Source organism: Antechinus flavipes, chromosome 4 (genome assembly GCF_016432865.1).
Source record: "Antechinus flavipes isolate AdamAnt ecotype Samford, QLD, Australia chromosome 4, AdamAnt_v2, whole genome shotgun sequence".
NCBI classification, from domain to species: Eukaryota; Metazoa; Chordata; class Mammalia; order Dasyuromorphia; family Dasyuridae; genus Antechinus; species Antechinus flavipes.
In genome coordinates, this window is record NC_067401.1 from 7,850,029 (window position 1) to 7,860,269 (window position 10,241).

The 10,241-nt window shown below is 34.7% G+C and overlaps 1 protein-coding gene across 1 annotated transcript in view; it reads right to left on the bottom strand.

The window, feature by feature from the left end:
- LOC127563068 (uncharacterized) overlaps positions 1-10,241 on the bottom strand; it is a 31,018-nt gene that overhangs the window by 12,996 nt on the left and 7,781 nt on the right. The window lies entirely within an intron of this gene.

Below are 10,241 nucleotides of genomic sequence, written 5' to 3' on the forward strand. Positions count from 1 at the left end.
TATGTAATAAAATATATTAACAAAGTGGTTGGTCAATAAATATAAAGGCTGGCCAAAATAATAAAAAATGACACTATTACCTACACTTACATAAAGATTCAGGACTAATTAAACTATCAAGGATTACTATATAGCATTACAGGAAATTCAAACAGGAAAAATAAAAGTCATGCTGCCTCAAGTATAAAATAGATAACAGATTTGAGAGAGAAAAAGGAGAGCCAGGATGCTGGAACAAGGTTATCCTGGCTCGGGAGAGTCAATTATGAAATTTTCAGCATGAGCATTTGTTTACCTTGAAAATCAGCAAAGGCTAAAAATCTGGAATGATTTTTCTTTGTTTACTGTCTCTAGACTGAAAGTGATGAATAAGACATTAAGAATGCAGATGAAGCTCAAAAGTATATTGTCCACACATTACACCACAGAGGGTTGTTTATAAGCACTTCTCTAGAAGAAGGCACCACCAGCTAGAGGATGGGAAACAGGAGAGGAATTTATTTAAAACTTTCCTTGAAGAAAATTAAGTATTCTGAGAGATAGAATTGAAAAGGATTCCTTCTCCAATTTCAAATAATCATGGAACTCAGTTCAAAGATAGATAAGAGATAGAAATATCTGAGATGAAGTGTATGGAGAAACAGAAAGGGGGCAAGGTAAATTGGAACTAGGTTATGAAAGACTGTGAATGCCAAATAGTTGAGTTTATACTTAATCCTTGAAATAACAGAGTGCCTTTGGAGTAGCTGAATAAACTATAGTATATTAATAGATATGAAAACAAAAAGAATAGCAACAAAATATTTCTAAATACACTATAGAGAGAAGGAAATTCAGAAGGGGTATGATATAGACAAAGAAGGAAGAGTTACCATGTTCAATTTAATATATGATTTTATTTTGAGGTAAAAAGATTACAGGATTAAAATAGTCATAGCAGCTTATAACTCATTTTCAAGGCAGCAAAAAGTAAATTCTCTCTGTCTTTCTTTCCCTGTTCCTTTGTCCCTTCCTCCCTCTCTCCCTCCGTTCCTTTCTCTCTTTCTCCCTCCTCCCCTCCTTCCCTCTACTTACACACACACACACACTGGGAAGGAAAACTAACAATATATGTATCAGCTAGGATTCAAAAAGATTTCAGAAGGCCAAATCAGTGGGCTGAAGTAATAACTGGAAATATAATAAACAGATGCAAAAATTTATATTTGGGTTCAAAAATCCATTCCCTCAGTGGAGGGGGGGGAATTGTGGGGAGAAGAGGTGTGACTAAAAAGTTCATTTGAAAATATATGCAGGTTTTAGTGAACTTTAAATTCAACATACATGAAACATTTTACATGACAATCACAAAGCTAATATGACATCAAACTTCACAGAGTGCAGGATGAGAATAGTCAAAAATCCAGTCCAGGCCAAAACACATTTAAAATACTATATTTAGTTTGTGGTGTCACATAATTCCAACTAGCATGGCAAAAGAGTCCTAGAGTGGAATTCTGTACAAAAAATTAGGGAACTTTAGCCTGGGAAGAAGAAAAAAAAAAAAAAAAAAAAAGGACCGGGATTTCATTGGTGTATTCTCAGACCAACACCTTGATCTCAATCCCAGCTTCTTAAATTGTAATTGAGAACCCCATGTAGGGTCTTGTAATTGAATGTGGGGGGTGCTGTGAAATTATGATTTATTATCAGTAAATGTTTCTTTTGTATACCAATTTTACATACCTATATACCCAGGGTCACATAAAATTTTCACATGTGAAAAAGGCCTGTGAGTAGAAAAAATTTAAGAAACCCTGATCTAGCTCTTTTGATAGCTGTAGGACCTCAACTGGAATCTACCAGACCAAGGCAAGCTCCCCACTATTATGTGATGTTATTCTAGAAATCCCACTGCTAAATAATATAATAGAAGGAAACTAAAGACAAACATCAATAAAGAGATTAACTAAAGTATCCCATTGCTGATAATAGAGTGGTCCATTTGGAAAACCCCAGAGAATCAGTAAAGAAACTAAATTAGTAATTTGAATAAAATAGGATACAAAATAAATCCACAAAAATCAGTAACATTTCAATATAGCAATAACAAAAAACTATGAGTAAATATTAAAAAGGGAAGTTCCAATTAAAATAAACACATAAGGCAAAAAGTATATGAGACTCAATCTATAAAGGCACACATTTGAAGCTCAAATATATACAATTCCAAAACATTTTAATAAAATTAAGAATTTATATTTAGGCCCACTAAGTATAATAAAAATGCTGATACTGCCTAAATTAATTTATAGACTTAATATGCTACTGTGTGGGATATAAAAAGACCCTTATTCAAATTGACTATTCAGAGAGCACTCAAAGTAGAAAGCAGAAAGATTATTCATTAAATTCTCATGAGAATGAGCAGTCCCACCACTAGATAAACTCACAATAGGAGAACTGAAGAATTAATAAAGATACACAGTTTTTATAGATTTGGTTACAAGAGATTACATCACAAGTAAGAGCGCTTTGCGGGGGAGGCATCTAATTGGGTGTTTTTATTCGGAGAGATTGGAATGGAAGGTTTCTGTTTCCCTGAAATCACCTGATTTCTGGGAAACAGAAAATCAGGCCTTCAGGCTTTAGATAATCAAGCAGACAGTGGTCAAGCTAATAGACTAAATATTGATAAATGTCAAACACTGATAAATGTCACCAACTTAGGTTAAATAAATATAGGCCTGTATCTAACCAAGGCTAAGTAAATATGCCTGCACATATTATATTTATGCAGGTCATAGGGGAAACACAGGAATAATGAAAATAAAGAAAAAAAGAATTCACACATTACTGTAAGTTCTTCATCTCTCCATTCCATACACTACAAATCAAACTATCAAGGGGATAATCCATTGAGTTAAAGAAAATAATAACAAAATTCACTTGTATTCATTTGAAAAAACAAAAAGTTCACAATTTTAAGGAAAAATAAGTCAAGAAAAAAATTTTTTTGAAAGAATGAATGCATATGAGACCTTTACATTTATGATTTCTAGGGTAGAGAGAGAGCTCTTAGTCTATATCTATACATATATGTGTCTAAGGAAAGTCAGACAAATACTAGTGATAGAGCTGTGAACTGGTCTGACCATTTTGGAGAGCAATTTGGAGTTATACTGAAAACATGATTACAAAAGCCATATCAATGATCCAGAAATCACCCTGCTAAGCAAATACTTAAACTGAAGAAAAGTTATAACATACTTTGGTGTATTTAACACATACACCAAAGTATTTAAATAACACCTTTTGTTTTCATTTTTTTCTTTATTAAAGCCTTTTATTTTTTAAAACATATGTGTGGACAATTATTCAACATAAGCCCTTGCAAACCCTTGTGTTCCAATTTCCCCTCCTTTCCCTCACCCCATCCCCTAGATGGTAAGTAGTCCAATATATATTAAACATAACACCTTTTGTTTTAACAAAGAACTGGACACAAAAAAAGATTCTCAATGACTGGTAAATGGCCAAACAAATAACCACGATATATAACTGTACCACAGAAGCACTCCACTACAACAATCAATGAACCAAATAAATTCAGAGAAGTACTGAAAGATTTATATGACTTGATGCAGAATGAAATAAAAAGAACCAGGAAGAAAAAACACATCTACAATATAAGTGATAAGAATTAAAAAAGTATAATTTGGAGGCTGTGGGTATAGCTGTATGTAGATATGTATATCAAAACACACACATGTATATATAAAATATCTATGTATATATACACATACATATACACTCATGTATACATACATGTATGCAAGATAAAAATTATATAAACACATTTTGAAGATAGGTATATTTTGGGGGTTTGTATATATGCATAAATAAGCAAACATACATAAACCACACATTATATGTATGTGTGTGTATACATACATACACACACACACACACACACACACACACACACACACACACAATGATAATGATCTTTTGACCCTAAAGAAATGAGAGAATTAACCTTTCTCTTTTTGTAGTAGTGGAGACTCTGAGTTGTATAATACCATATACACAGGACTGTCAGGATCAGCTAATATTTGGGGTAATTTTCTGAACATTTATTTAAAATTTTCTTTTTTATTCATTATTGTAAGTAATGGTTCATTGAATAGTAGAGGGAAAGAAAACATACTTGGAAATGAAGATGATGTAAGAATAAAAGGAAAAAGCATTTTAAAGAGCTATATAAATTAGCAAACACCACAAGAAAACTTTTCAAATTATCAAATAATCATTAAAAACTTAAATAAAAAAGAAAAACTCTAAAATGTAACATAAAATACATTAAAGAATGTATGAGAGGTATGGAATAATCCAATTTTTAAAATGAAATGTGCAATCAAAAAACAAATACAAATAATCTATTCATACTTTTGGATTTACTGATATCACTATTAAGAATAGAGGTGTCAAACTTACAGACTCCCACATGCCATAATTGGGAAATGTTTTAACAAAACAGATAAAATATAATTACAATATAGCACATGTTAGTTTGCAAATTTTTTTTATTTTGGCTGAAGCAATTGGGGTTAAGTAACTTGCCCAGAGTCACATAGTTAGGAAGTGTTAAAGTGTCTGAAATCAGATTTGAACTCAGGTTCTCCTGACTTCAAGACTGGTGTTCTATCCACTGCACCACCTAGTTGCCCCTAGTTTATAATTTTTTAAGTCAGCATGCAACCACAGAGACTCTTTTCTATTTCAGTTTAACATCACTGCTCAATAGTATATCCTGGGAATGATGAAGAAAAGACCTCTCTACAAAACTGCATAACAGCAGTATTTATAATAGGGAAACCTGAAATAAACCATGTATTCAACAATTGGAAAATGGCTAAATATGATTGAATGAACTCAATCATAATTATGCTAAAAGAAATTATAAATAAGAATACAAAATAATAGAGTATAAGTAATATAATTATGCTAACTTTGTATTTAAAAATTCATTTAATTTTGAGGTTCCTACTTCAATGCTTATCAGATTGGCAAAGATGACCAAAAAAAAAAAAAAAGGAAAATGACAATTTATGGAAAACTGCTAGAAAATTGGTACATGAAGGCAATACGGCTGGAGCTGTGAAACAGTACATCCATTCAGGAAAGTAATTTGAAACAATTTCACTTTGATAGCTTTTGATCTAGGGATAACACTTGTCTCTATCCCAAAGATATCAAAGAGAAGAAAGACCCATATGTACAAAAATATTTTTAACAGCTCTTTTTGTAATAGCAGAGAAAGAAACTAGGGTTATTCTGATATCAACTGGAAAATACTGAACAAATTATGGTCTACTAGTATAATGAATCTTTTATTGTAAGAAATGATAAAAGGGATGATTTCAGAGAAAATTGAGAAGACTTATATGAACTGGCAGAGACAACAGAACCAGAACAATAATGGAATTGTTCTTGTAAAAACAAACAAGGCTTTGAGAATTTGGATCAATGACCAACCAAGAGTCTAGAGGAAAGATAATTATGTCTGACACCTTTCACTGTAGACCATAATGAAGTGCACGTTTTCTGATATGGCCACTGTGGGAATTCATTTTGCTTAACTATGCAGATTTGTTAAAAAACTTAACACCATACCAAGATAAGATCAAAATGGGTCCATGACCTAGGCATAAAGAACGAGATTATAAATAAATTAGAGGAACATAGGATAGTTTATCTCTCAGACTTGTGGAAGAGAAAGAAATTTGTGACCAAAGATGAACTAGAGACCATTACTGATCACAAAATAGAAAATTTTGATTATATCAAATTAAAAAGCCTTTGTACAAACAAAACTAATGCAAAAAAGATTAGAAGGGAAGGAACAAACTGGGAAAACATCTTCACAGTTAAAGGTTCTGATAAAGGCCTCATTTCCAAAATATATAGAGAACTGACTCTAATTTATAAGAAATCAAGCCATTCTCCAATGGATAAATGGTCAAAGGATATGAACAGACAATTTTCAGATGATGAAATTGAAACTATTACCACTCATATGAGTGTTCCAAATCACTATTGAGCAGAGAAATGCAAATTAAGACAACTCTGAGATACCACTACACACCTGTCAGATTGGCTAAGATGACAGGAAAAAATAATGATGAATGTTGGAGGGGATGCGGGAAAACTGGGACACTGATGCATTGTTGGTGGAGTTGTGAACGAATCCAACCATTCTGAAGAGCAATCTGGAATTATGCCCAAAAAGTTATCAAACTGTGCATACCCTTTGTTCCAGCAGTGTTTCTATTGGGCTTATACCCCAAAGAGATACTAAAAAAGGGAAAGGGACCTGTATGTGCCAAAATGTTTGTAGCAGCCCTGTGAGGTTATAATCTATATTTGTAGAAAGAATATCCACATGGGTGAAATCACTTATTTTTAAAAAGTAAACTCTGCATGGTCACAGTTGATATTTCATTTACATTAAGCCTACATTAAATTGCCATAATTTAATTATCATGAAAATTTAAAAAATAGTTCTTTTCTTCCATCTGTCAATTCATTCTTTGTAGTGGCTAGAAACTGGAAATTGAATGGATGGCCATCAATTGGAGAATGGCTGGGTAAATTGTGGTATATGAATGTTATGGAATATTATTGTTCTGTAAGAAATGACCAGCAGGATGAATACAGAGAGGACTGGCGAGACCTACATGAACTGATGCTGAGTGAAATGAACAGAACCAGGAAATCATTATACACTTCGACAATGATACTGTATGAGGATGTATTCTGATGGAAGTGGATTTCTTTGACAAAGAGACCTGAGTTTCAATTGATAAATGATGGACAGAAGCAGCTACACCCAAAGAAAGAACACTGGGAAATGAATGTGAACTATTTGCATTTTTGTTTTTCTTCTTGGGTTATTTCTACCTTCTGAATCCAATTCTCCCTGTGCAACAAGAGAACTGTTCGGTTCTGCACACATATATTGTATCTAGGATATACTGCAACATATTTAACATATATAGGACTGCTTGCCATCTAGGGAAGGGGGTGGAGGGAGGGAGGGGAAAAATCGGAACAGAAGCGAGTGCAAGGGATAGTGTTGTAAAAAAATTACCCTGGCATGGATTCTGTCAATATAAAGTTATTATTAAATAAAATAAAATAAAATATTAAAAAAATTGGTTATTTTATATTTCTTTTTTTCAACTGTTGGGATAGTGTGGGAAGAGAAGGAAGATTAGAGATAGGGTTAAGGAAGGGGAAGAGAAAGAAAAAAATCACTGAACTTTTTTTAATGCATGAAAGAGGATAAAAGGAAGGGAAAGAAGAAATCCCAGATAAACAGTATAGCTTCAGAGGTTACAAAAGTGGTAGATTTGTTTTATTTTCAAAGAAAAGAGTAAGCTATATACATCATAATGTGAAATACTCTTTTTCTGTTCTATAGAGACGCTCATTTTATTTGGTAGTTGTCAAATTTAAATACTACACACACAAAATGGAAAAAGTCACAGTAACTTCAGTTGGTCTCTCACTGCAGTAAAGCAATCATTTTATTTAATTTAATTCTGTGCACAGAAACGATTCCAAATCTCCCCTATCTTAAAGCTTCTCATATCTTCTCTCTTCACTGTCTCCCACCCAACTCCCCACTCCCACCCAACCTGCCTTTGGTCCATTAAGCTAAGGATCTTACCTTTTCCTTTACTCAGAAAATTAAGGTCATTTGACATGAACTCCCTCCTTTTTTTCTCCCCAATCTCAAAACCCCTTGAAACTTCATTCTCTCTCCTTTTCCTTTCCCCTATTCTTTAAAAATCATTTGGTGATCCTTTTCCTGACCAAAGCCAATCCCTCTATGTGTGCACTTGAACTCATTTCATCTTGTCTTCTCCAACAGATTTATGACTTCAATCCTTTTCTAAGCAAAACTTCTAAAAATGGTGGTCCGCATTCACTGCCCAGATTTCCTCTCCTCTTTCTAACTCTTTAACCCTTTGCAATCTAACTTCTGCTTTCATCACTTAACTAAAACTTTCCTCTCCAAAGTTGCCCCAAATCCCAAGATTGCCAAATCTGATGGTCTTTGTCTCAGTCCCTGTCTTGAACCTGCTGCTCACTCTGTCTCACCTGGGTTTATGTCCCCAGGATCTCATCAACAACAATAACTTCTCTTCCATCTCCTCTGCTGGACCCTCTTCCTTACAGCCTCCTCCTGCTCCCTGGCTAGAGCAGCCCCCCACGATCCTGTCCCAGGGCCATCGTTCCTCCGTTCTCCACCTCATCAACTCCCAGATAGAGCTCTCCATCTCTAGCTGTATCTCCACCAGTCCCAGGCTCTCCCTTGAACCCGAGGCCCTCCTCAGCCAACACCTCCGGGACCTTTCAGACTGGACATCCCTGAGACATCTCAAGCCCATGTTCTCCTCTCCCACTCACTCCTCCCACATACGTCCCTTTTGTGCAGCAGACATCATCAATCCTCCAAATTCCTACGCTCCCTTAATTTACATAGCCAGCTAATTACTGGTCTGACTCCACTGCTTCCATCTCCACGTCATTTATTTCATCCAACTCCTCTCTGAAGGGCTCCTATCTCAATCCAGGTGCTCATGACAACTTCCCTAGAAAACTGTCACCGCCTCCCACATGGGTCCACATGTCTCAAGCATCTCCTCACTTCAGTCAATAAGCATTTATCCAGCACTTAATCTCTTCAAGGCAAAAGATCTACCTTCAACAAGCTCACAATCTAATGAGGGAGACGATAAGCAAGTTATACCAACTAGTTATATACAGGAGAAAGAGATGATAATAAACAGAGGCAAGATGCCAGAATGTAGGAAGGATTAGGAAGGTTTTAAAAGGCAGGAATTTAGCTGGAACTTGAAGTAAATCAGGGAATCTGTACTAGGGAGGCAGGGGTGAGGAGGAAGAGGATGACAGATATGGGGGACAGCCAGAGAAAATGCCTGGAGCCAAGAGGTAGAGGCTCTTGTTTTTTGAAGAGCTAACAGGCCAGGATTATTGAATCAAAGAATAAAGGGGAGGAGGGAGGAGAAGGGACTTCTTGCAGGCAGATGCCTAGTGGCAAGTCTATTGGATGATTACAATATTCCACCTAACAACCCCTAATTCTGAGGTTTCTAACCCCAATTCTGTTTCCAATTCCATTTATTCCATTTATAATTAATTCCAATTCTGCCCCTAATTCTGTCCCCAACTCTTCCTTAACTAGGTACCTGGCATATAGTAGGTGCTTAATAAATGCTTGTTGATTGACCAACTATAGAGAACTGAATCAGAATACAAACACACCAACTATGTTAAAAAAAAAAAATGAAAAAACCACCACAATTTTAAGAAAAAGATACACAGAAGAAAACAGTTCAGTACAAATTTTTTCTATCTTGTTGAAATTAATCTAAACTTACAATAACTGAAAGTGATGAGAGCTTAGAGATTGCTGTATGACCACTTCATATTAATTGTATCTATGCATTTTAAAAAATATTTTTCATTGATAGCTTTTCTTTTTACATCCGACATTTTCCAACTTATACCAACAGATCAGTAACATTAACCAACAAACTAAAAAAAGCCTGATTTGAAAAACAGTGTTCCACATTCCAGGGCCCAAGAAACCAAAGGGAAAAATACTTATTGGCTGTCCTTCATGCATTCCTAGAAAGCCTTCTTTTCATCTGGCCTTCCTTCAAAATTCAGCTCAAATCCTACCCTTTTCAGGTCTCTTTTTTTTCCCTCCCTCCTTTACCAAATAGCTGGTGCCTTCCCTGTGAGACCACTCCCATTTACACTGTATACACTTTTCTTACTTAAATGTTTATTTTTTTCTCCAATTACATGTAAAAACAATTTTTAGTATGTATTTAAAATTTTGAGTTCTAAATTCTTTCCCTCCCTTCTTCCTTTTGCCCCTTATTAAAAAGGCAAGCAATTTGATATAAATTATACATGTGCAATCAGGCAAAACATATTTCCATGTTAGTCAGACTATGAAAGAACACAGACAAAAAAACCCCCCAAAATCCTAAAATCCAAGGGAAAAAAAGGGAGCATTTTCATCATAAGTCCTTCAGAACTGGCTTAGATCATCGGATTGCTGAGAACAGCTAAGTCATTCCCACTTGACCATCACACAACATTGCTGTTACTATTTATAATGTTCTCCTAGTTCTGCTCATCTCACTTTGTATCAATTC